The sequence below is a fragment of the Rhincodon typus genome, chromosome 26 (genome assembly GCF_021869965.1).
Source record: "Rhincodon typus isolate 14 chromosome 26, sRhiTyp1.1, whole genome shotgun sequence".
Lineage (NCBI taxonomy): Eukaryota > Metazoa > Chordata > Chondrichthyes > Orectolobiformes > Rhincodontidae > Rhincodon > Rhincodon typus.
In genome coordinates, this window is record NC_063357.1 from 30,149,560 (window position 1) to 30,176,671 (window position 27,112).

A 27,112-nucleotide genomic window follows, 5' to 3' on the forward strand; every position below is an offset into this window, starting at 1 on the left:
CTCAGGGAGGTTTTGTTGCTGTGGGTGAGGGAGGTTTTGTTGCTGTGAGTGAGGGAGGTTTTGTTGCTGTGGGTGAGGGAGGTTTTGTTGCTGTCGGTGAGGGAGGTTTCCTTGCTGTGGGTGAGGGAGGTTTTGTTGCTGTGGGTGATGGAGGTTTTGTTGCTGTGAGTGAGGGAGATTTTGTTGCTGTGGGTGAGGGAGGTTTTGTTGCTGTGGGTGAGGGAGGTTTTGTTGCTGTGAGTGAGGGAGGTGTTGTTGCCATGGGTGAGGATGGTTTTGTTGCTGTGAGTGAGGGAGGTTTTGTTGCTGTGGGTGATGGAGGTTTTGTTGCTGTTGGTGAGGGAGGTTTTTTTGCTGTGAGTGAGGGAGGTTTGTTTGCTGTGAGTGAGGGACGTTTGGCTGATTAATGGAGAACTGATGGGAGACCTTGCTTAATTTCAGTTTAATTGCATTTAATTGTCTTTTCGTTTTCCTCCCAGGTCTTGGTCAAATACTGATAAACTCAAGCAGCGGGATGGGGCATTAAATATCAAACTGAGGAAGGGTCACTGGACCCGAAACGTTAACTCTGTTTTCTCCTCCACAGATGCTGCCAGACCTGCTGAGCTTTTCCAGCAACTTTGTTTTTGTTCCTGATTCACAGCATCTGCAGTTCTTTTTATTTTCATTAAATATCAAAGGTCATTTCCTAAAGTAGTCCCAGATGTTGAGATGAGATTCTGACTAGGAGCAGGCAAGATGCTTACTAATGGAGATTTTTGCTTATTATCACCCTCATTTGTACCTAATTATCCCTCACTTCTGCGGATTCCTATTGTACTGTGCACCAGAAAGAAACTAGATGCCGAGAATTCCCGACATGCCCTTCAGAGTGGGTACTTGGTGACTCCAGATCCTTCTATTAGACACGTAGCACCAGTCTCTCACTAAACACTCCAGGGGTAGTGACTGCCTGTATTTGGCACATAACAGGCTCCAGCCGCCATCATGTCAGACCTCTGATCTACTTACAGTACGCTTCTGCACTTTAATGAACACTTCTGAGTTCCTTTCATTGTCATGCTGAAGCAAGTAGAGTTCGTGTGTAGGGACAGGTAACCAGCTCACAGACTGGATAAGGCTACATCTCAGGGCTGCTCATCTCCTTCCTTGACACACACCAACTTTGAAACCCACCCGGGATTTTTAAAGTAACCCTGCCTTTTGTTTTCGCACTGATGCAAAGCAAGGCAGCTTGTCATGCCTGCTAGCAGACAGTAGTTAAGGAGCAGACATGTTGCTGTCTGATACTGTGCTGGGTCAATCTCATACCAGCACCATTTGCCAGCAGCTTGTGTAGCAAGCACACTGTGTGTACTTCAACGAAACAGGGTCTGAAAGTCAAAGGAGAGGAATCCTCACTGAAGCTCAGGGATCCATCAGTAAAGGGGTTCCGACACAGTATGTCAAGAGGAGTCTCTGATATCAACTGGGGCTTGGACATGGTCACTCAGTCACCCAGGCTTGTCAGAGTCAGGATCCATCCAGGTAGGAGGAGAGGATCCAAATATGAGCACCTCACCACCCGACTTGGCTTTCTGTTCTATTATGGGGTGTTTACTCCTGAAATGAGTGAAAGGGAGGGATTGAGTGAAATAAGAGGGGGTAGCACAACTGTTCTTGGTGAAGTGTCCCTAGTGAGTGAGTGCGTGAGCAAGCGAGTGAGCGACTTGGTAATGCAGAGGGCCCAAGGGATCAGTTGTGCAGAGGTTTGGGGAGGGCAGCAGCAAATCAGAGAAGATGCTGCATGCAGTAGTGACAATGGTACAGTACATGCATTATTGGGAGGTGGTTGCAGAAGCAGAGATAAAGTGAGTGTGAGTTGGAGAGAGAAGATGATGGCATTCATTTTGGCTGAAAGGAGAAAGTCAAGGATCTTCTCTCTGTAATGTTCTAGCATTCCTCTAGATGGCTGAGACTGCAATAGCCCAGCTGTCAACCCTAGGCCAGGCAAGGTCTGGTCGTTTGGCATCCTTTGCTGCTCATGGGAGACATGGGCATCCCTCCAGCCCACCTATCAGGACCTCCAGATCCCTATCTGCAAAGGAGGGTGCCAATTTCTTCTTGTGTGCCATGTCTGGGTCAAATGTCACAAATTGTGCAGGGTAGTTCTGGAGAGATAGCACTTGACTAGATGCGCAATGGTGTTTTAAAGATGGCACCAGTGCCAGGGATCCAGGGATATTCTGAGACATCCGGACAAGGTGAATAGTTCCAGGGATGGTGAGTGGGAGAATTGGGCTAGAATTGGACAAGAGGGGCGCCATAAAGGCATGTGCCACAGGTAGTTAATGAGGGGAGTCTGTGATGATAAAGAGAGAGAAGTTGCTAGGCCCCGTGGAAAGAGGCAGTTCATCAAAACTGACAAAATGAATATTTAAAGATTTGGCCCAGGCTGTTTCATAAGGGGAGGGCCAATGATGTCCCATCCATCAAGTTTAAATGTTGCACCCCTTCAATGGGAGTAAGAAGGCTTAAAACACAATGTGGTAAGGAGCTCCAGTGTTTGCATCCAGGGAAGAACAATAAACAAAAAGCAGGAAACCATGCAATGTATATGGGTTCCATACAATATGATTGCAGGGAGTGGAATTGTTTCTAAAATCAGAATTTTAACGGAAGCCTTGAGGAAATTTTAAAAGGGAATTGATCAGAGTAGAATCAATAAAATAATTTAGCTGGCAAGAATGTCTGCGATGGGGAAAGATATCAAAGCCTAGTTGTATAAGAGAGGGATCTGCCTGATCATGTGGAAATATACTTAAGGATGTGAACTCAGCTGTTAATGGTTGGACAGCCATTAAAAGAAAGCATGTATCAATCCAATTGGTACAGTCATGGTCTTTAGGGAAAGAAAACTACAGTCCTAAAGAAAGATTTGAATTTATATTGTGCGTTTCATGGCTCCACAATGTACCGCACCAGGAATAGCAATCTATTCAGTTACTCTACAGTATAGAAGGCCATTACCACCACGTTGAGATCAAGAATACGCACATTTTGAGAAAGTGTCTTAGAAGAAAGCTAAGAATGTCAGTGATGAGGTATCTCTCATGCCAGCATTATAAGTAGTTCTGCTCCTTCCTCAGGTCCGTAATGTGTCCAACAAGATAAGGAACATTCTCAATAATAATACACCCTTGGACTTCAAATGCTCTCAGTTCCTTATGCAATGGGGCCAATGGATTGATCATGATCTAAGTTTGACGCTTATGTCTGGAAAAGGTGATGTTGACTGTAGCAAAAGTTGCTCCAGGGAAGCCCCATGCTTCCCAATTGAAGTAAGTGGTGTCAGCAATTAAAAATGCATCTGTGTTCTACATCATGCACTCACTGCCAACATCAAAATCTTTAACATTTGCAACATGAATTACTTACAGAGCCATGCTTTCATTGCAGTACGCTGTCTAATTAAATATCTTCCTTTTAGTCAAGCCTGTAACAGTGATATAATTGTGTGTCTGGAAGAGTCTCCTTGTAAAACTTAAGTACAATGAGGTGTCAGTTACACTGCTGCTATCCAGTTACTGTGGACCCTTGCTGCATTTTGACCAAATCTCTCTCAATGTTGAAAGGTCAACTCAAGCATAACATGACATTGCATTCAACACCCAACCCATTAAGAATGCTCCTGGATCAAAGGGAAGTATCTTGATCTTACAGTTGTCTGGTAGAACAAGTGACCACAACCAGACCATAAAACCGCTGTTGACTCCATTCCAGAGTGCAGTTGAAAATCTGTCATGCAAACCAAGTTGAAACCTATCAACAAGATAAGGGAGATGCTGGAACAGACTGAATGTAGGTGAATGTGTAGAAACCCTCCAAACTGCTAAGGGTTCTGGTCTAGGTTTCAAGGGTAGAAAGATCACACTTAATTCTTTTTTATTCATTAACGGGATGAGGGTGTCACCAGCTAGACAGCATTTATTGCTCATCCCTAATTGTCCAGAGGGCAGTTCAGACTCTGGAGTCATATCTAGGCTAGGCCAGGCCAGGTAAAGATGGCAGTTACCTTTCCTAAAGGCCATTAGTGAACCAGATGGGTTTTTTCAATAATCGAAAATGGATACACAGTCATCATTAGACTCTTAATTCTGGATAGTTATTGGATTCAAATTCCACCATCAAACCCAGATCTCCAGAATTTTGTCTGGGTCTCTGGATTAATAGCCCAGTGATAAGCCACTAGGCGATCACCTCCACGGCGCATATATTTGTAATTTTACCTAACATTACATTTTAATTTAACGCAGTGGATAGCAGACAGGTTTACAGGCCAAAATCCATCGAGGCTGTAGCCTCTGGGCTTCATTTCCATGTTCAGGCTCAGACACCTGCCCATTGCCTGACTCATTGGCACGTAGGCAAATTTGGTGACAGGGCCTTGCGCAGGAATAGTCCCTAGCAATCAGTTAGGATTCAGGGAGGAGTCTCCCATTGGGAAAGGCGATGGGTAAATAGGGAGACTGCGAGGCTAAGGAGGACAAGAATTTCTGTGAGAGACTCAGAGAAGCACGATTGCCTACTCTGGCCTAGAAAAAGATAGATGTTTTTGTATAAAAGTTGCCAAGGACTTTTTGTTACCGCTCCTAACATGTTTGCATAGGTCAGAAAGCACCATTGCTCTTCTGCTTAGGGCTTATGTTAAAATGATTAAACATTCCAAAGTGATGGAGCAGGAGCTGTATATTTTAAAAGGATCCTACCAGTTTGTGGTGGGTTACTCATAAACTCAGGGGAAACTCCTCATCACCATTTTAATTCCAGACCTCACTAGTTATGTCCAAGATCAGTTCCCTGTCTAGATCTTCCCCATGGCTCTTATTAATCTGCTCCTAATTGACAGAGTATTGCTTCTTATTCTGTGTTCTCCAACCTGCTTCCTGTGTACCTATTACTCTTTTGACCAATGGTAATGTCCATCCCTCTGTCAATACAGTGTGAGATTTTAATGAAACAAGTGAACTACCATTGAGGACATAGTCTCAATCCTGTTGAGTTGAAATCTGTTCCTTTAGAAACCTTCCACATCTTCAGAACAGGTCCCCTAAGAATCTGAAGCTTTTTCTCTTGAAACATGCCTTAAGTCACACATTGAACCTCCATCTCTTCCTATTTCTATTCTTACCACTGTCTGATACTGAAAGTTAACCAGAGATAACTTCGAGATTCAATGATTTAACTTTTCCCTTGCTCCTGATATTCTAACCAGAAGATACATGTTCTCCCTTTTGTCATTCGTACCAACAACTTCTAACTGCGCCTTTCAGGTGCAGATAAATCTGCCTTTGCTGTGGAATGCCTCTGGGGAAGTAGCCTACTATTCAGATCTCACAATGACAATTCCAGAAATATCTGTTTGTCAGTCTGACTACAGAATTGTCTGAACTTCTACACCACACTGCTCCTCCAAAGTCATCACTGCCGCAAGGTACCTTTGCTGAGAACTAGTTTGAGAGCAGCTCATATTCCAATAACTCAGACAGTTCCTGCCTCTTCTGCTGCCCATCTACTGTCCTGGCCTCTCGCTGTTTGTTAGGTGACCAGGAAATATGATCCCGGCAACTCTGAGTCTGCAGTGACTGCAGCTGATCTCATTCTCAGAAAGCCTGAATTCAAGCTCAAACAGGTTCAGATATTTCTTAATTCCCCTAACAGTCATGCAACACAGCTCAGCTAGGTAAATGTCAAATGAAGCTTTAATGTAGAAAACGAAATATTTTGAGTACTTCTAATCATCGGTTGATACGAATAAATTTGGATAAATAGAGGGATGGGATAGAAATACACAGCTTTATTAAAATACCTTCTTTTACTGTAGTTATAAATGGCATTTCTTGCCCAACACTAATATCCTGGTCAAAGAGATGGTGAGCCATCTATTGAACAATCCTGGCAGCATCTGTGAAGAAAAAAATCAGAGTTAACGTTTCGGGTCTGGTGACCCTTCCTCAGATCGTCACAAATGCTGCCAGACTTGCTGAGATTTTCCAGAAACTTCTGTTTTTGTTCCTGATTTATAGCATCTGCAGTTCTTTTGGTTTTTATTGAACAATCCTGTCTGTGCAGTAAAGGGATTACCACAATGCTATTAAGGATAATAAGTTCCAGACAACAATTGAGCAACAATACATGTCCAAGTTAGAATAATGTATAATTTTGTTCAGTATTCACCTGCTGCCTTTGTCCTTCTAGATATTGCAGGACAAGGATTTGGAAGGAAGGGGCCACGCTGAATCACTGCAGTGTATCTTACAGAGATAGAAGTGTGGACTTCACAAGCTTCAAAGTCTCTCCTCCCCCAACCGCATCCCAAAACCAGCCCAGCTTGTCCCTGCCTCCCTAACCTGTCCTTCCTCCCACCCATCCCCTCCTCCCACCTCAAGCCCCACCCCCATCTCCTACCTACCAACCTCATCCCGCCCCCTTGACCTGTCCATCCTCCCTGGAATGACCTATCACCCCCCCAACTCCCCACCTACACTCACCTTTACTGGCTCCACCCCTGCCTCTTTGACCTGTCTGTCTCCTTTCCACCTATCTTCTCCTTTATCCATCTTCTATCCACCTCTCCCTCTCTCCCTATTTATTTCAGAAGCCCCTTCCCCTCCCCCATTTCTGATGAAGGGTCTAGACCCGAAACGTCAGCTTTCCTGCTCCTCTGATGCTGCTTGGCCTGCTGTGTTCATCAAGCTCTACATCTTGTTATCTCAGTGTATCTTACAGACTGATTGGCAGCCACAACGGGCTGATAATGCAAGGTGTATGCATTTTAAAGTAGTAGACAGGGTGTTAAATAACTGGACTATTCATTTTTCCATGATAGTGTTGAGTTCCTCGGCTATTACTGGTTCTGCAGTCATCCTCAAATTTGGAGAGTACTCCATTACACTTTTGATTTGTGTTAATTAGGTACTGAGATACTTTCGCAAGTTGGGAAATGAGACACTGACTGTAAACTATTCAACCTCTGCTCAATTTGAATAGGCACAATATTTGTGTTGCTGGTGCAAGACAGAATGGTGATAGAAGGAACTCAATAGGTATTTAGCATGGAGGCATGAAATGCTTCAAATCGAAAATGGAGCTAAATCCCGTTATAACCAGTGAACTGCCCACTTCTGATCTTACAATTGATAGCATGGCAATGAAGAAGCATCTGAACATCAATGGGCCTACAACATTAAGCTGCAGACTATGGTCTATAGAAAGGATATATGAATGACATTAAAATCATATAGAATGTATTGTGTATGTCACTACAGTAATATCAGGACCTAGGAAAGTTAATTGCAAGGAAAGACACAGGTTTCAAGTTTTAAATGCAGAAGGTGATTGGAGAAGATCTAAAAAGATGGGAACATGAAGTTTAATGACTCCTACATAAGAACACAAATGGTATTGAAAAATTAGAGTAAACCTGAATACCAGGATAAATTGTAAGTAATCCCTATCATTACCTATGCAATTCACTGGCAGATTCCACATGATGATCATAGAATTACAGATGCTGATGGATGTCTGTCTTTCTTCTGCTCTGCTCCCGCGTGTGTCGCTCGCCAGTCAGCCAAAATCTATGGACGTCTTCATATGCGTGAACAGTTAAATGCTATAACAGCCTTCATCGATGCCAGCATGGTGTATGGTAGTACAGAGACCCAGGCAAACCTCTTGAGAGACCAAACAAATGATTTGGACTTGTTACGTGTGATTGAAGTCTTCACAGATAATGGATTCGAACATTTACCATTTATAAATATTTCAATGAACCCTTGTGCTCAAAGTAGCTGTCAGCTGTCAGGTGGTCATCCTGATATTCCGTGTTTCATTGCTGGTAAGAAATAAACTAAGAAAAGTTCAGATGGTGCATCTTCTGTACATATAATCCTGTTGCTCAATGTACAATATGTAGCTTGTTATTCAATAGCACAAATCACTAGCCAAATTTACAGACAAGAACCAACTTTGCTCCTCATTCTAAACTTTGGAAGATCTTAGAAAGACATTAGGAGAGGCCTAATGTATTTAGACATTGGAGTTTGCTTAAATCAAATACTGTTAAGTCAATTAAGAGAACGTATTTCAAATTAGATATGAGCTAAAAGATACTGGAAATGCAGGCCAGGTTAGAGGAAATGTTTCATAGCGGATTGTTTAACTGATTTGAGTCTGCTGACATCTACACATCTAAAACAGTAAAACCTGCTATGTTCCTTTTTAGGCACTAACTGAACTGTGACATTATTGGCTTTATAATAGATTTTCCAGGATTCGTATTTTTAAACACATGTCCTCTTCATTCCAAAGACTGCTTCCTTTCACCACCAATACATTGCTCGCACCAGCCCAGATTGCAATTCTGCTATCGCTGAATCTCATTCGTATATTTTGCCACTTCCAGACTTGATTACTCCAGCTCTCCATCAGTTTCTTGCCTGTTCCCTTGACCTGTCTTCCGTTTTATTCCTGTGGCGATTTCATTTTTGTCTGTGTGTTTTCCCCTGACTGATACAACTGAACTGGATAGGTAATGATAGGGATTACTTACAATTTATCCTGGTGTTCAATTTCACTCTAATTTTTAAAGTTATATAACTTTGTTGTGTTATTAAAATGATCCACCTTTAATCATTATCGGTTGTCACCTGCTTTCAACGTTTTAAGCAATCTGCTGATAGACAATTCGGCAGAACAATTTTTTGCAGTAGAAACATTCCTTACCTTTGATTTGGGACAGTAGTTCTTATTCCTCCCTCCAATCTCTGTTTTCTTTAGCCCTACAAAATAATTTATCTCCCAGCTCTTGTGACACAGTGCTAGTGCCCCTACCTCTGGACTAGAAGGCCCAGGTTCAAGTCCTACTTGCTCCAGGCATCTGTAAAAACCATTGCTGAATGAATTGCTTAGAAAATATCCAATTCTACTGAGGATATTTAAAAAGTAAAACAGTGGCTAAAGTGAGCGTTAGTTAATAGTAGGTAATACGGAAATGACAAAAGATATAAAAGCATTCCAGTGATAGCTATATATCAGGAGTTGCCATTGACAAGTCTTTGGGTTCTGATCAGCTTCATCCTAGGATCTTAAAAGAAGTGGCTAATGAAGTAATAGATGCATTAGTGTTAACACTAAATTCCCTAAATTCTGTATGGGTTCCATCAAACTGAAAAATAACAAATATAACCCCCTTATCCAATAAGAGAGGGAGGCAGAAAGAAACTACAAGTTTAGATAACTTGATGTCTTCTATGGGAAAGGTATTATAATTAATCATTAAAAAGGTTATAGCACCACACTTCCAAAAACTCAAAATAATCAAGAAGAACCAGTATTGTTTTCATCCGCTTATGTGCTCTATTGTATCCGCTGTTCCCGATGTGGCCTCCTCTACATCGGAGAGACCAAGCGGAGGCTCGGAGACCGCTTTGTGGAGTACCTACGCTCAGTCCATGACAAATGACAACACCTCCCAGTCACGAACCACTTCAACTCCCCCTCCCACTCCCTGGACGACACGTCCATCCTGGGCCTCCTCCAGTGTCACAACGATGCTACCCGGAAACTGGAGGAACAGCATCTCATATTCCACCTTGGAACCTTACAACCCAATGGTCTCAAGCTTCAAAATCTCCCCACACCCGATCTCATCCCAAGACCAGCACACCCCCTCATCCTCGCCTCCTTGACCTGTCCGTCTTTTCTCCCACCTATCCGCTCCTCCACCTCACTGACCAATCCCCACCCCCACCTGCTACCTACACTCACCTTTACTAGCTTTATCCCTGCCTCCTTGACCTGTCCGTCTTCTCTCATACCTATCCGCTCCACTATCTACCTGCTTTCACCGCCACCCCCTCTCTATTTATTTCAGAGCCCCCTTCGCCTCCCTCATTTCTGAAGAAGGGTCCCAACCCGAAACATCAGCTTTCCTGCTCCTCTGATGCTGCCTGGCCTGCTGTGTTCCTCCAGCTCCACACTGTGTTATTTGAGAAAGGGAAATCATTTAAACCAATTTGTTGGTTTGAAGGAATAACGTGTGATGTGGATATAGGGGAGTTGTTAATGTACTAGAGTTGGATTTTCAGAAAGCAATTGACAAAGTGCCATATGAAAGGTTATTGTGCAAAGTAGGAGTGCATTGTGTAGGGGGTTACATATTAGCAGGGATAGAAGATTGGTTGGCTGGCTGAAAACAGAGTATGCAGAAATGGGTCTTTTTCTAATTGGCAGTATGTGATGAGTGGAGTCCTGTAAGGATCTGGGCTGGAGCTTCAGCTTTCTACAATTTATATCAATGACTTAATTGAGGGCAGTGAAAGAATCATGTTGAAGAAATATACAGGGACTCAAAACTTTAACTATGTTTCCCACTCTACAGAAGCTGCCAGACTGAGTTTCTGCAGCACTTTCTGTTTTCAGATCTCCAGTAGTTTTCTTTTATAAAAGTAACAAAGTTATATGCCAGTTAAACACAACATTGATGGGACTGCATCTCAAATACCATGCACACATTTATGGAACAATGTAACTGAATTGAAAGCAGTTCAGAGAAGGTTCATAGATTGATAGCTGAAATGAGCAGTTGTCTGGAATAGTTTGACAGACTGGGCTTGTTTTCATTGGTGTTTATGATAGTGAGGGGTGTTTTGATTCAAGAATATAACATCCTGAGCAGGGTTCGTGTGGCTCAGAGGTAGTGACAGAAACATGAGTTCAAATCCTACCTGCTCCAGTGCAGGGTCATAACAAATCTGAACAAGTTGTTTAGAAAAATCTACAAGATCCTGAGCAGCCTTGACAAGGTGGAAATGCAAAGAATATTTCATTTTGTAGAAGAGTCTAGAACTAGGGACATAATTTTAAAATGAAGGGAAATCCTTTTAGGACAGAGATGATGAGAATTATTTCCTCTGAGGGTTCTATAACTTTGAAACCCTGCCTCAGAAGGCAGGGGAAGCAGCCTCATTGAATATTTTCAAGTGGATGTAGGTAGAGTCTTGTCAGGTAAGGGAGTCAAGGGCTATTAGGGTGGTTGGAAATGTAGAGTTAGAAACACAAACAAATTGGCTTGTGATCCAATTGCATGGTGGAGCAGGCTGCCAATTTTATAAAAAAATCTACAGTCAAACTTTAATGACATTTTGTCTTCTCAGAATCTAATGAGCTTCTTGATTATATTCAGCATTTTCTATTTTTATGTCAAGTTTCTGAATTTGTCTTGTCACTTTTAACCAGACAGGTGACAATCGTGCAAATGAACATATCAGGATCATGGTGCTCCATGTGTTATTCCTCCGGGAACAAATCGCTTGGCGCGAGAGCTGAAGAAGTTGAATCCATACTGGAGTGGAGAAACAATTTACCAGGAAGCGAGGAAAATCATTGCAACATATCACCAGGTAGACTAAATGTGTGATCATTTCCGGATACATGGACGTGGCTAGTGAACACGCACGCATCTGTAATACTTAATAAAGGACAAAGAACATCACAACACAAGAACAGGGCCTAAGATTGACCATGTCTACGCTGACACATATGGTCTTTGTACTGTGCCTATCCGAACTCAAAAAGAGCAATTAATAAGTGTTAAGCTTCCCGCAAGTGTTTTGTTAAGGGTGAATTGTTTGTATTAGTTTATTTGTATAAATTTTGCTGTTCCTTGAAGTGTACAATAGAATTGGAAAAATTGCTGCATTGTTTCAATTGAAACATTGCCAAAGATGAGTCGTGATAATTTTTAAAAAACTGAAAGGAATTAAATTTTATATGATTACCAGCGGAAGGTAACCAATATCTATCCACAGGTGTCTGTTGCTGGCTGTTTGTAGTATCTTCCTAGAAAACCACCAATGCACAGTGTGGGAGGAGGTCCTGTGTTCTTACAAAGGTAGCTAAGTGTTAGCAGTGTGTACCATGTACAAGATGTACTGCAACAGCTCACCAAGGATGTTTTGGCAGCACCTTCCAAATCTATGGCCTCTAAAAGAGTGAGGACAGCAGATACGTGGGGAAAATTCCCCGCAAAGTCACACACCATCCTAACATGGAACTATATTACTCTTCCTCTACTATCACTAGGTCAAAGCTCTGGAGATTCTTTTCAACAACGTGGGTGTACCTACGCCACATAGTCCAAGGCAGCTAACACCACCTTCTCCAGGTTAATTAGAAACGGGGAAATAAATGCTGGCCAAGCCAGCAATGCCCTCATCCTTGTAATGAATAAACTAAAAGGGAAATTAAGGTATCAGGGCCAATATACATTTTCCACCACTTGTTTCACCTTTGCTCACCTCCCCATCCATCTTTCCTTCTTTCTCGCTACCTGGCATAAACTCTAGGCTTTCTTTTTCACACTTCTAAACCCATCCAGTAAAATAAATCATGGTAAAGGAAGGAAGGAAGTTGCAGCCAGTTAGCAACAGTCAGCATATCTCCAACATCTTTCCCTGCCAAAAAAGGAAGAATTCAGCAGAGTCTCTTTGGCACTGTTTGGTCTTGTTAACACTACGTTGCCCTCACTGTGAGCAAGTCCAATTGCCTGCCAGCAATCGAAAGGCAAAAATGTTACCCTTGTTACATACTCTGGCAGACACACACAGATCTCCACACCATTTCATAACTTTCATATCTCTGATTCCATTGTATTTTTGACAGGAATGTTCTAAATTAAAAGTCATACTGATTGGAGAAAAGTTGGCAAAAAAAGGGTTGAATTCCAAAGTGTGATCCCATTTTTCTGATAATTGCCTCCAGGTCATATGTCTGGCAAGATAGGAATATTCTGTTTTGCCAAGCTACAGTTACCTTACTTCAAATAATTGAAATCTTTATAGCATGTTTTGATCTAAATGTGAACTCAATCTTAAAATAAGGGGGTAAATGGCAGCTGCAGTGCACTTCCTGATTCCTTACTGCCAAAATATATTGCTTCCCCTTTTCCCCTAGAAATACTGTACTCTTAACTTTCTGACGTCAGTCCTGCGATGTTATTATTTATTTTCAGATTAATTCACTTAGTGAGTTGTTTTCCCACCCTTCTTCACATACAGATAATTACATACAAAGACTATCTACACAAAATAATTGGCCCAGCAGCAATGAGGAAATATCTGCCTAAGTACAAAGGATATGATAGCTCCATTGATCCACGTGTTAAGAATGCTTTCGCCACTGCAGCCTTCCGATTCGGACATGGCATGATTCATGCAACAGTGCCACGTTTGAATGAAAGTTACCAGGAGCATCCCAAATTTCCCAATCTGATGCTGCGTAATTCCTTCTTCACTCCAGGGAGACTGATATACCAAGGTAGGAAGCACACTGTAATATGACTATTTAGGTGTTGATGTATTGAACGGTTTCATTGCTTTGATCCAATATTGTTATTTCATTTTAAAATCATTGGCCCTCTCATCAGGACAAGTAAAGTAATATTAGGATGATTGCCATTTGCTCATTCGAAGAGGTAGGGTTTGAAGATCACCATAGAAGAGGAGAGTGAGGTAGAAAGGCAGAGAAGGAATTAAGAACTTAGTGTCCAGGTAAATGAAAGATGGCCACCAATATTGGATTGAATAAAATTGGAGATCTGCAATAGATCTGAATTGGATAGCAGAGGTCTCAGATCTATAGGGCTGGAGTAAGTTATAGAGACTGGAAGGGACAAGACAAGATTCTTTAGACCCTCACAACTGTAGTATTGAAGATTTGTGCTCCAGAACTAGCTAGACCTTGGCCAAGCAGTTGCAGTACAGCTACAAACACTGGGATCTTCTCAATAATGTAGAACATTGCCCAAGTATATTTATTCTATTACTCAGAATGCTCTTAATATTCTTAATCAACCTCAGACATGTTATGCCATATGTCAGGGACAGGTAAGACTTGAACTGTAGCACTACACCACAAGAGCCCCTTTATCACAGCAGGCCAATTCCAATCCATTCAATTAGTGCCAAATCAGTCTAATCACAATCATCAGTCAAGGGCATAACTGGCAGTTCTATTAAATCATTCACCCATAAACATGTTCATCGATTCTCAATTTGTATTCTGCCTGGACCACCTGTCTCCACACATGTCAGCCCTGGTCCAAACATTGACAAAACAGCTGAAATACAGATGTGAGATCAGGGACTCAGGCAACAATTAAGTGAGTGTGGTAGTAAAAGTGATATCCATATGGAATAACATATCAGGAAAAGGGTGCGTGGGTAACCAGACGGTGGCCAGAAGAAGAGGGGCCAGGATATCCTTAAGGAAGACCAGCTGAAGGGAATGGTTGCAGGAAGTAAAGAATGGCAAAGTATGGAGTCTGGTACTTGCTGAAACATGTTCAATGACCTCACATTTGTCAATTGATTACAGTGACTGCCTCTTCAAGTCACATCTCCTCTCCAAAAAGCATCACCCTTGCAGAATGGAAGGGACAAGAAGAGATTCTTTAGACCTTCACAACTGTAGTATTGAAGATTTGCAGATCATCAAATCTTTAACCTCACTGACACTTAGATCTCAAACATACAGATACTCCAACTCACTTTCACACACCATTCCATGATAGCAGAATGTCACACACCTCTCAGCACTCCCTTATCTCTCCAGCTATTTGGCCATGACTGACACACCACCCAAATACAATGCAACACAATCACTGACAGTTTGCACTCTGTCATAGCCTAAGAGGACCATAGGGCAGCTGTCTCATTTGAGATACATGACTGCTTTGGCGTGAGCATTACCACGCCTCAGAGAAGGGATGAGGTGGAGAAGGTAGGATCATCATGGTAACGTCAGCTGGTCCAGGAATTGAACTCACGCTGTTGGCATCACTCTGCATCGCAAACCAGCCATGCATACAACTCAGCTAAGATTTAGATTCAGACTTACTTATTTGTCACACATTTACTAAGTATAGGAATACAGCGAAAAGCGCACAAAGCCACCATTCACTGGTGCCCACTTGGTTACAAAAACCAGAATTAAAAGATTTTAACAGAGCCAAAAGGTAAGCAAGAAAAAAATTGCCCAGATCTCAGAGTCTCAAGTCCATCTCTACAATGGTGCAGGTGCCGCTCCAATCACTAGGATACCCAGGAGGCCACTGCCACTGCCATGCAAAAGGCCCGCTCTCACCGCCCACTGCTGCCCCCTCACCAGCAGCACGCTCACCGTCCACTGCTGCCCCCTCACCAGCCCCACTTTCACCGCCCACTGCCCCCTCGCCGGCCCATTCTCACCACCCACTGCTCCCTCACCGGCCCCACTCTCATCGCCAACTGCCCCTCTCCGGCCCCACTCTCACCGCCCACTGCCCCTCACTGGCCCCCCCCCCACACCCACTGCCCCCTCACCCGGCCCCGCTCTCACCTCCAACTGCCCCCTCACCGGCACAACTATCACTGCCCACTGCCTCTCTCCCCGGCACAACTAGGCCCCGCTCTCACTGCCCACTGACCCCTCACTGGCCCCGCTCTCACCGTCCACTGCCCCCTTACCGGCCCCACTCTCACCGTCCCCTCACCGGCCCCACTCTCACTGCCCTCTCACCGACCCTGCTCTCACTGCCCCCTCACCGACCCCTCTCTCACTGCCCACTGCCCCCTCACCACCCACTCTCACTGCCCACTGCCCGCTCACTGCCCGCTCTGACCGCCCACTGCCCACTGCCCCCTCACCGCCTGCTCTCACTGCCGAGCCGGCCCACTCTTGATCCACAGATGTCGCTTCAGCTCACGCTGAATCCCGCGTCGCTGCAGAACACAGCCCTTGTGTGCAGCTCCCACCATGTGGATTGCTGCCACCTTTGCTGAGATGTTGCAATCCGAAGGCTGACTCTCAAGGCCCCGGCTGCATAAGGGCATCTTATAAAGCCTTCAGCAATCTCACTCAATGAAAGATAGATGCTTTCTAGATAGCACTGAGTAACAACTATGGGCTAGGATTAGGCATTACAGGAAGAGTGCTATGGTAATATACAAATAGATTTGTTCTGTATGTACCATTGGATATATTTTGAAATAAATTTATTGCAAAGTTATTATTTTTAGTGGTGGTTTCAGGATTTTTGACCAAGAAGATTAGATGGTCCAAAGTAATGGAAAAGTTGCGGAGGAGCTGTAACAGCCTTGAAACTTTAACTAAACCAGAATCTAATTAACTGCTCATAAACAGTCTGACTGGAGGATTAGAGTCCTGGATACCTCCATCCTTCTTTCTCCTCCTCCTCCTCTGCCTCCTCCTGCTCCACTCAGGGTCTAGTAGAAAGCTGCATTCTTGAGCAATCAGATCATATAGGCTGTCCTTGAATTTGAGGTGCTCTGCAGTGAATACTGAAGCTCTCTCCAGTCATTAATAAGCAGCATAACTGTTGTGTCAAAATGCTGGTGATTTGCTCCACTACATTCCCTGGTAGCAGCATAGCCCCAATTGCGCACCCAATGTCAGGTGGCAGAGGGAAGTGTTGAATGGGTAAACCTTGTTACCAGGCTGACAAATGCTGGTTGGTCTTGGTGCTTTGCATATGGTGAGAGTGGCCAACTGGTGCAGGATGAAATTGGCATGATAGCCAGTGCACAGGTACAGGCAATATACATGCTAAGGGTATGCTGACCCTGGCTGTTCCAGCACATCTTCCTGTTAACATGTGGCATTGATAGAATTGATGGCTTGCTGCAACATTGAGAGTGCCGTTACCTGGTAAAACCACATGCCTGCCCTCACTGCCTCACTGTGGTGACTGACGATTGAGACTCGGAGCAGTGTTTTGGATGAGCTCACATTTAGGGAGAATGAAAGGTGAGAGGTCAGTCAGGAGAGGATTGCAATAATAAGATCTACGGATGAAGGCTTTAGTAACAGATAAATTGAAGCGTAGGTGGAGTCCATAACCTCCTGCCTATATCTCTTTCCACTCATTGATAATTCCTACCCTCATTGACATTTATTAACTCCATACCTCCCAAAGTCTAAAGGATTGATCTCACCCTTATGTTTAAATCCAGTAGGGGCCTCATCCTTCTCTTCACTTTTCTACTTGCCTTCCCTCTCCGTCACCCCATAATTGTGCTGGGCTTGAAAGGCCTCCTTTGTCTCGACTCTCCAAGTGCAACACTAGAGATTGTTTAATAGTCCCAGAAATGTTGACAGAATTCCAGCAAAAAAGCTTTCTTCCTTACATTTTAGGTGGAATTGATCCATTTCTTCATGGATTAATTCAATTTCCAAACAAACTAATGAAGCAAGATATCGTTCTTGTGAATGACTTGTACGACCATTTGTTTGAGACTGTTAGGTCGCTGAGGACTTGGCTTCACTGAACATGCAACGAGGCCGGGATCATGGACTTCCAGGTATTGGACAATGCAAAGTCAAGTGTGAAGTGATTCAGTTTTAGTGCCTTTTGTATCTCATCCAAAAGGCCGAGTGGACTACAGCTGAGGGGAGGGAAAAGACCCTGTGAAGAGTGAGAACATAGCATCAAAGTGCATCTTGTAGATGGTATATACTCTGCTGCTACTGAATATCAACGGTACAGGGAGTTAATGTTTGTGGATGTGGCGCTAATCAAGCAGGCTCTTTTGTCCTGGATGATCATAGAATCCCTACAGTGTAGAAAGAGACCAATCAGCCCATCGAGTCCACACTAACTCTCAGAAGAGCATCCCATCCAGATCTAGGCCCCCTATTCCTATCCCCATAACCCCATATTTCCCATAGCTGATCCACATAGCCTGCACGTCCCTGGACACTATGGGACAATTTAGCATGGCCAATCCACTTAACCTGCGTATCTTTGGACTGTGGGAGGAAACCAAGGCAGCCAGAGGAAATCCATTCAGACACGGGGAGAATATACAAACTCCACACAGAAAGTTGTCCAAGGCTGGAATCGAACCTGGGTCCCTGGTGCTTTGAGGCAGCAGTGCTAAACGCTGAGCCATCATGCCACCCATGTAAATGATGATGTAAAGCTTCTTGAGTTTTGATGGAGCTGCATACATCCAGACAAGTGGGGATCATTCCATCGCACTTCTGACTTGTAGATAGTTGACAGGCTTTGGGGCATCAGGAGATGAGTTACTTGCTGCAGGATTCCTAGCCTTTGATTTGCTCTTGTAGCCATAGTTCTTTGAGAAGGTGACCAAACAGGTGGATGAGGGTAAAGCGGTTGATGTGGTGTATTTGGATTTCAGTAAAGCGTTTGATAAGGTTCCCCATGGTAGGCTATTGCAGAAAATACAGAGGCATGGGATTGAGGGTTATTTAGCGGCTTGGATCAGAAATTGGCTAGCTGTAAGAAGACAGAGGGTGGTGGTTGATGGGAAATGTTCATCCTGGAATTCATTTACTAGTGGTGTACCTCAAGGATCTGTTTTGGGGCCACTGCTGTTTGTCATTTTTATAAATGACCTGGATGAGGGCGTAGAAGGATGACACCAAAGTCGGTGGAGTTGTGGATAGTGCGGAAGGATGTTGCAGGTTACAGAGGGACATAGATAAGCTGCAGAGCTGGGCTGAGAGGTGGCAAATGGAGTTTAATGCGGAAAAGTGAGAGGTGATTCACTTTGGAAGGAGTAACAGAAATACAGAGTACTGGGCTAATGGTAAGATTCTTGGTAGTGTGGATGAGCAGAGAGAACTCAGTGTCCATGTGCATAGATCACTGAAAGTTGCCACCCAGGTTGATAGCGTTGTTAAGAAGGCGTACGGCGTATTAGGTTTTATTGGTAGAGGGATTGAGTTTCGGAGCCATGAGGTCATGTTGCAGCTGTACAAAACTCTGGTGCGGCCGCACTTGGAGCATTGCGTACAGTTCTGGTCACTGCATTATAGGAAGGATGTGGAAGCATTGAAAAGGGTGCAGAGGAGATTTACCAGGATGTTGCCTGGTATGGAGAGAAGGTCTTATGAGGAAAGGCTGAGTGACTTGAGGCTGTTTTCGTTAGAGAGAAGAAGGTTAAGAGGTGACTTAATAGAGACATACAAGATGATCAGAGGATTAGATAGGGTGGACAGTGGGAGCCTTTTTCCTCGGATGGTGATGGCTAGCACGAGGGGACATAGCTTTAAATTGAGGGATGATAGATATAGGACAGATGTCAGAGGTAGGTTCTTTACTCAGAGAGTAGTAAGGGCGTGGAATGCCCTGCCTGCAAAAGTAGTAGACTCGCCAACTTTAAGGGCATTTAAATGGTCATTGGATAAACATATGGATGATAATGGAATAGTGTAGGTTAAATAGGCTTCAGATTGGTTTCACAGGTCGGCGCATCATCGAGGGCCGAAGGGCCTGTACTGCGCTGTAATGTTCTATGTTCTATGTTCTATATGGTTAATCCAGTTCAATTTCTGATCAGCCATAACCCACAGGATATTCAAAGTGAGGGGCTTCAATGATGATAACACCAATTTCCAATCAAGAAATCTGAAGCAGTAATGAACAGAGGATACAACAGAAATTTTGACTAGAACAAAAACAGAAATTGCTGGAGACACTCAGCCAGTCTGGCAGCATCTGTGGAAAGAAAGCAGTTTCAGGTCCAGTAACACATCTTCTGAAATTTTTACTATACCTTGTAAAGTGCATTTAAGAGCACATTGCAAGCAGAGACAGTCCAAACTTCAGCAAAAAGATGAAAAATGGCCTCTACTAAGTTGTACCTACCACAACAATACTCTTTTGAAACAAATTTTCAAAGACATCAGTTACTTTGAGTGACTGACCGTGCTCTCATCTCGATGGTGCTATGTATCTGGAATCATAAGCATTTCTTGAGTAGCTTAAGGGGCACAGATGGAGTTTTGGGAGGAGATTGCAGATGCAGTTTATTTGGGTCAGATTTCAGCAGTAGCTTTAAAGAGTGCATTCCACGCTTCATATTGGCAAAATGTTCCAGTAATGTGAAGGAGATTCTCCAATTCTCTAATCCACCAGATGTAACAACGCCCATCACTCCACAAAGTCTGTATTGTTGTTGGGAATTTTATGGCGGAACTTGAAGTCTTGTCTTGATACTGCAGACCCAGAAAGAGAGGCAGTTTCTCTCCTGTGAGAAGGCCCACTGTCATGAGGTGCCTCTCAGCTGCTTCAGTAGATAATGCCATGCCTTCACCAGAATCAAGGATCTTGGGGCCACAATGATGATGACAGTAAAGGTTGCTGGAAGTCTTGGTGAGGACTACCATCAATACCTGAACAAGTTTCCCATTTCATCTGGCCTACCTACCTTGCTGCCAACAGTTGTTTTAATTGAACATTTCCATACAATTTACAGCCTCACTGTCCTCCACCACCTCCAAAATGTAAACTCCAGTCAGTTTTACACTGGAGGGAAGTTCCTATCTTTGTAGCAAAAGTTCAGCCATCGATTTTTCCAATAATTTTGTTTTGTTCAGCTTTTTAACTGACTTCTTGGCTGAAAATCTAGGCATTTCCTGACTCTGTTCAATCACTTGACCCCTATTTGATTGACACCTCTATTTTGCGATCTACTGACAATTTCACAGTGTTTATTTGTGAAGTGGAGAAGTTTCAAGGGCTTGCAAATTCTGCTGTTGATACTTCAAAGGATCTGAATGACTGACACATTTATATCATGTATAAGAAGAAATTTTTGTTGGCGCTGAACGAATGAGTCTTAAAAAGAACCTGTTATGACCATAGGATGCATTGTTTGTAGGCAATCAACAGTGAGTGATTGGGAATGGAAGTGCTGACTCCCTAGCATGGGCATATGAAGAGCTATGGGGGAACAGTCTGGAATAAGAGGAATGGATCTTGGGCAGGGGCCATAATCTGGCATGAGACACATGAACAGCCATGGATTATGTATAGAGAAAGTGTGGGAGGTGAGGGGATGTGAATGGTGAGGGCTGGAGGACATTAAGCTTTGCATCATAGCTGGGATGATGCCGACAGGACCAAATGAGCCTTTTGAACAGTCTGCCTCAGCACCTATGTGGCTCCCTCAGACCTCCCTTTAGATTGGTGCACCTGACTGCACCCCCTCACCAACAATGAAGGGTCTGTCTTCTCTGGCATTTTCTCCTGAGGCAGTTGAGCCAAGCCAGGAATTTTCCCAACTCCCTTTAGGGTGGCACGGTGGCCCAGTGGTTAGCACTGCTGCCTCACAGCACCAGGGACCTGGGCTCGATTCCACACTTAGGCAACTGTTTGTGTGGAGTTTGCACATTCTCGCTGTGTCTGCATAGGTTTCCTCCAACAGTCCAAAGATGTTTGGCCATGCTAAATTGCCTATGATGAGCAGGGACGTGCAGGTTAGGTGGATTAGCCATGGGAAATATAGAGTTACAGGGATGGGGTGTGTCTGGGTGGGATGCTCTTTGGAGGGACAGTATGGACTCAATGGGCTGAATGGCCTGCTTCCACACTGTAGGGATTGATTCCATTACCCTTCTGAAAGGTCCAGGTCAATTTCTTTGATAAATAAATTATTCCTTCCATTCCAGAATGGAAAGACCAAAGCCTTTTTCCTTTGTTCCCATTGCAAAAAAATTCCACCATTTTCCTGATTCCATTCATTTGTCTGTCAGTCCGCTCAGGCTGATGTCACCATCAGTAAATTCAATTTTCATCTTGATCTTGAGCTCAACTTCAAATTGCACATTCACCTCAATTCTGCACTCAATTCTCATTAGACCTTTGTGGTCTCATTTTCTTCACCAGCCTGCCAACATCAAACTCCACTACCCAGAATCTCGCTCACATGATGTTTGGCTCCCATCATCATATTTATTGTCTGTAACGCTCACGTATTTCCAATTTCCCAAAATATCAGTTTCAAATCTCTTTCCTAGTATTGAACTTCTACCATGAAATTGCACTGTTGTGATTCTGCAATTCCCTTCAAGGACAGATCTGCAAACTTGTGAAGTTTAACAAGAGTTGATGACCCATCACTTCATTATGGTCTGGAGGAAAATTCCTGAGAAATCCATGATCATATGTGGTAGTTGGTGGCACTTTGGGGTACTGACAAACAGTGCTGAGTTCAAGCAGACCTGATTTTCACTCTGCCGCAGAGATGGAATGTTTCCTGGCTCCGCAGACGCAACCAGGAAAATACTGATTCAGAAGTTTGAGCTTTCATTCCAGGGTCAGGGAATTCCCTGCGAGTTCGGTTGGGTTGATCCCAGATCGAGAGAGGAAGCGACCAGCAAGCTGGCCACAAGACTCCTCCATGCACCAGCACAGTGTGGAAGATTGAAAACTAATGAAAACAAAACAACCCTCCAGCCCACATACTTCATAGCCCCTCCCTCCCGCACACACTGCCAACGCCACTTTCATATCAACCCATACCCACTGTACCCCTGTTCCCATGCCCATTACCCCTCATTACCGTCCATACCATCCAGGCCAGACAATACCCTTTCCTACTTCATTTTCCCAAGTAACCCCCTGCAACGCCCAATGTTTCTCCATAAGCTCTGTACCAACCCTTGCTCCTCCCCATTATCCCCAGGACTCTTTATATCTCCAATGTTAACTTAGTGCTAACATACCACCCCATGCCACAGGGATAGGGTATGTAAGAACATAACAAATAGCAGCAGGACCATTTGGCCCCTCAAGCCTGCTTCGCCATTCAATAAGATCATGGCTTACCTTTTCGTGGGCTCGGCTCCACTTACCCACCCACTCACCTTAACCCTTCATTCCTTCCAAAATCCATCTATCTTTGCCTTAAAAACATTCACTGGGGATTGGGGGTGTGGGTATGGGTGGGATGCTGTTTGCAGGGTCAGTGTGAACTTGATGGGTCGAATGGCCTGTTTCCACACTGTAGGGATTCTATGATTCTATTCTATCATTCATTTCACCACTCATCACAATTTTTCATCCACCTTCTCCATACCAACTCAGCATTCAACTCAGGAGTCATGTTGATGTTAAATCAAACTTGGTAAAAACACTCAGTAATAAAAAGCACCAATCAATACAATGAAATTCCTTCAACTATCGTGAAAGCAAACATTTCACTTAATCTCTAATGAACATAAATATTTGTAATCTACACTACGTAGCACTGTCAGGTAAACAGGTTACTTACCAGGTAATTCTCTTCCCTGGGAGACAACATCATCACCCCACCTCCCTCAGCAATGCTGGGCTCTGCATCCCTTGCCTCCCCAGGGCCCATCACCCCACCATTCACCACCATCTTCTCAAGGGCAACTAGGGACTGGCAACTGGATGCCCATGCCCCACAAATGAATTTTTAAAAAAAGTTCTCCTGTAACAGCCCTGGGGCTACTGAATACGACATCACCTCCTACTGCTGTCAGCATCATCTCCCACTTATTTTGACCCACCCTAAATGCTCTATCAATTATCTAGCCCCTTCCCACCTTGTGTCCTCATATCCTACCCACCTGGAACCATGTACCTCTACCTTCCTGGCATCTTGCCCTCATACTTATCTTATGTACATATCCTTCGGCAGGAACCATTAAGGTGGCCGCTTGTGATGCTGGACCTTTAAATCACAACACAGTAACTGCTGCTGTGTGAAACGGCACATGGTTTGTCTTCTCACACCACTTCTCCAGTTATCCTGCACAGTGAGGGAGCTGTCAGGTTTAATGTATGGATCCCCATTTCTGAAGGATCTCTGATCAGAATTCCCTGTCAGATGTTTAGAGATTTTTCATACCATGAAATAAATCCGTGTGTACTTACCACTCCTCGAAAATCTGGCCCATTATGTACAGCACAACAACCTTATTAGCTGAGAGATCCTCTTTGAGACTGAAGGCACATTCCAATATTGCACCCAATTGGAATCATTGGCATCCTTCTTTCAATCTTAGTTTCAAACAGTCTGATTATTGCATCGCATCCCATCCTACTATGTCCTCCTACTTGCATATTTATAACATTGAAAAGGTATTGTTTCATTATAACTAATTTACATTGCTAATATTTTTAAAATTCCTCTAGAACTAAACCCAGTCACGGTCTCTGCTTTGGTACAGTTTTAATTGGCAATTGATAAGTTGCCATTTCTGTCATGTCTACAAACTAACATTTCCTCTTCTTTTTTCCAAATATCACACAGGATACGATTCCTGGAGAAGATTCTGTGGTCTTTAGTGCGCCTAAAAACGAGGAGGAATTCAGCAAAGTTCTCAAAAACCCAACAGTGGCAAATAATCTCCTCAAACGGTATGGAACTCCAGAAAACATTGACTTGTGTCTGGCAGGAATCATTGAACCCTTTGTGAAAGGTGGAAGAGTGGGCCACTTGTTCGTCTGTCTGATAGGAATGCAAATCCAGGATTTGAGAGATGGAGACATGTAATGGAAAATAGTATCAAAAACACCTTATGATGTTTATGTGCAAAACTATGGATTTTCTACTGAGCTTGGAAAATCAATATGTTAAAAATTTGGGCTCCTACCTCAAACAGTCTTCAATCCAGCATCTTTTACTTTTAATGAAAACAGGATGGTGTTTGGGGATTCAATTGAGTAACCAACCCACTTCCATGCAGAAAATTGACAACTGAACATGGTTGTGTACCTCATTTAATGACTGCTTTAAACTTTACCCTGAAACAATGAGTTTTGCAGACCTTTGGTAACTGGAGAGATGAAAAGGAACCAAATCTTTTTGCATATCTACTTTCTGCTTAAACAGATTATCTCTCTGATTCCTTCCTCAAGATCTCTAATTTTTATGAAGTCTAGAAGAGTATTGAACAGACCTTTGTGGCAATGATTTTGGAGCTGGACCATTATAGTTGCAGGGTGAAGGGTAATATTCTTTCTGATGCAGAATACATCACAGCAAAATAAGGAACAATTATGCATGTATGTCAAGTTGATCCTTTTTGGAGGAATTTCTCCAAGAGTCAAGGTGGAACAGGGACAGCAAAAAAAAGCAGGAGGGTCATGTGAGTGACCAGCTGTTCAATATCTAGTGAAACCAATGTTAACACTTTGGGTCTAGTGACCCTTCTTCAGAACTTGATTCTATTCAAGACCCTTCTGCAAATGGTTCGCTGGACCTAAAACATTAATTCTGCTCTCTCTCCACAGATGCAGCCAGACCTGCTGAGTTTCTTCAGCAATTTCTGTTTTTGTTTCAGGTTTCGAGCATCCCCACAGTGCTATGTTTAATCTTAGCTCAATAGCTCATGTTTGCAGTTCTTGCCGCTGATGTGTTCATGATAAATATCAATTTATAGATTATACAAAAGTATGTGTTGGGAGCGTACAGACTGAGTGTGCCCTTTCAACTCATAAATTACCCAATATTTCCAAAGTTTTAATGCTTAGAACGTCAGTAATACATGCGATGTAAGATGAAGCAGCTCCACATCATTTCCAGTGATTGCAATTTCTTCCCTTTAAAGAACACTCTGTTGCAAAAAGAAGAAGCATCTTTTGAAAGGATGCATTGCTACTATTTTGTCCTTTTCTCTGTTCTAGACTGGCAGCTTCTCTCATCTTTAATTGATCACCTGGAGTCTATCCAGTTTCCTGCATTGCATGCCTTCCTTTCATGTTCTGAAATGTTACTGTAATGGAATAATTTTACAGTCAATGTAAAGTTACAGATGCTGCACGCACTTAATTCTCTTACAAAGGTAACAGTCCAAGGTAAGATAAATTGAACTAATCGTAACTAATTTTCCAGTTGCTACAAGACAAAGCTGGTCAGAATTTAACATAAATTAGCAACCTTATTCAGGCAAGGCACTTACCTCATTTGTTTTGACTCAAACTGAATCCAGACTCCTGAGCCAAGATGTAATGGTCTAACCACAGAGCTAGTTTATATATGGTAGAAATTCATCAGTATGTGAGAAATACTCAGATTCCAGTTCCTGAATAAAACAACTGGCTCAGAGAATCCAAGAAAGCTGTGGGGAAATTATAGAATTGTTATTAGTGTATGAGAAACTGAAACTAAGTCAGTTACTAGAACAATGAATCATTTTTTAAGAATATTTTCAGTGTGGAAATAGGTCATTTGGCCCATCAAGTCCCCAGACCGATCCCTGTAATCCTGCATTTCCCATGACTAAGCCACATGGGGCAATTTAGCATGCCTAATCCACCTAAAGTGCACATCTTTGGACTGAGGGAGGAAACCGGAGCACCTGGAGGAAGCCCATGCAGGCACGAGGAGAATGTAAACTCCACAGAGACTGTCGCCCGAGGGTGGAATCAAACCCAGGTCCCTGTGAGGTAGCAGTGCTGACCACTAAGCCACTGTGCCACCCCATGAGAATATTTACAATCTAATAACTTGCATTCAGAGCACTAATGTTTTCTCAGTCTTAATTTTATTGTGAATTATCTTGTATGTGACAGGTTGCACTGAATATTGTTCGAAAGACCTATAGAACATAGAACAGTACAGCACAGTATAGGCCCTTCAGCCCGTGATGTTCTGCTGACCTATTATCCTACTCTAAAATCAAACTACCCTGCATACCCTTTATTTTACTATCATCCATGTGCCTATTCAAGAGTCGCTTGAACATCCCTAACGTATCTGACAAATATAATATGCTACATCCAGTTACAGGTGTCTTCTAAATGAATTTGTTTAGATTCTAGATTCTGGTGGGAACAGAAAAATATCTTTTCCAAAGAACAATACCAAGCTCTTTGTCAGGTTTCTCTGGCGAGGATAATCTGTGACAACAGCAAGATTGACTTTCTTCCGAATGACGTATTTGTGCTAGATCCATCTCTAAAAAACTATTCCAACTGTCGTTGGATTCCAAAGCTAGACTTGAGGTCTTGGAAAGATGTGATGGTACAGTATCATTATTCAAACCTTGTACTGTCTACTAAACATTTTGCTCAACTGGGCTGAACTAAGTGAATGTAAGAAAATGCAGATTGTTTCTTCTTATGCATCTAAGTTAAGAAAAAAGGCCTCTAGGTCATAAAGACATTTAGACAGGTATATAAATGAGAAAGATTTAGAGGGATATGGACCAAATGCAGGCAAACGGGACTACTTTAGTTTGGGAAATCTGTTTGGCTTGGAAAAATTGGGCTGAAGGGTCATTTCCGTGC

At 43.2% G+C, this 27,112-nt stretch overlaps 1 pseudogene; it reads left to right on the top strand.

Moving 5' to 3' along the window:
* Nucleotides 1-3,251: 3,251 nt before the first annotated feature.
* On the top strand, nt 3,252-26,906 carry LOC109915568 (annotated as a pseudogene).
* The last annotated feature ends 206 nt before the right edge of the window (nt 26,907-27,112 follow it).